The 1,067-nt window shown below is 37.8% G+C and overlaps 1 long non-coding RNA gene across 1 annotated transcript; it reads right to left on the bottom strand.

Moving 5' to 3' along the window:
* Positions 1–452: 452 nt before the first annotated feature.
* On the bottom strand, positions 453–815 carry LOC124461226. The gene is made up of 2 exons (XR_006954972.1): positions 699–815; positions 453–643 (listed from the first exon to the last, which is right to left on the bottom strand). It is a non-coding gene; the product is annotated as an uncharacterized LOC124461226 (long non-coding RNA).
* Between the last annotated feature and the right edge of the window lie 252 nt (positions 816–1,067).

Below are 1,067 nucleotides of genomic sequence, written 5' to 3'. Positions count from 1 at the left end.
TTTCCGAATTGAAATTCTTTGTCTTTTTTCATCAAGTCGTACATAGGTTTAGCGATTATGGAAAAGTCTTTTATAAATCTTCTAAAGTAGGAGCACAAACCTAAGAAACTTTTCACTGCGTGTACATTGCCTGGCACTGGAAAGTTTTTTACTGCATCCAAACCTTTATCGTCAGCACATATTTTGTTTTCTGTGATTTTATATCCCAGGTATTTTATACTTGACATGAAAAACTCGCATTTGTCCATTCGTAGTCTTAATTTGTTTCTTACTAACCTATCCATATGTTCTGACGTCAACATTCCAATTTCTTTAAAATTAACTTTTCTTACGTTATCGTGGCTTTGAGAAGTTACTAGCGCACTTTTTTCAAAAGAATCTAAATCTAATTTAAGATTACATGATGTCAAAAAATCCCTTCCAAAAATTACATCGCGACTCATAGATTCGTCTGGGATAACGAGTAAATAAAAGTAAATCTTTATTGAATTTTTCACAACGTAACATAGTAATTTTCCAAATGTAATGAGAGGACTTCCATTTAGCCCTTGATAAGATTGCTCGACAGAATAAAGATATGAATGATTAGGTAAATGTTTCTTCTTGATTAAGGAAACTGGACTCCCCGAATCTATGAGGCACGCTGCAATAAAGGAATTACTTGGCGAATCTACAAAATGTATAATGAATTCTCTTACGAAATTGTTGCTGCTCTGGTTCGTACGGTTGAGTCCATTAGTTTTACGGCTGCCCTTCCTATCTGGACATTTGGCCGCCCAATGCTCCATGGATCCACAGATGAAACAAGAGCCTGGTACACGTTCCGGCCTGTTGCAGTCCTTCACCAGGTGTCCTCTAATGTTAATGTCTTGGAGCTTGGTTGCTCTGCCAGTTTCGTTTTCATCTTTAGTTGCTCGTCGAATGTCCTCTAGATGTATCTCAGCGAAAGCAGCTAACATCTGCTTAGGGTTGGCGAAACATTGGATCCGTGCTTGAGTGCGTAATCCCTTGTCAGGTATACCCTCGATAACTTTATCAAGGAGCTCCTCTTCATCGATGTTAATATT

The sequence above is a fragment of the Drosophila willistoni genome, unplaced genomic scaffold, assembly GCF_018902025.1.
Source record: "Drosophila willistoni isolate 14030-0811.24 unplaced genomic scaffold, UCI_dwil_1.1 Seg274, whole genome shotgun sequence".
Classification (NCBI taxonomy): Eukaryota; Metazoa; Arthropoda; class Insecta; order Diptera; family Drosophilidae; genus Drosophila; species Drosophila willistoni.
This window is presented reverse-complemented; position numbering and strand designations above follow the sequence as displayed.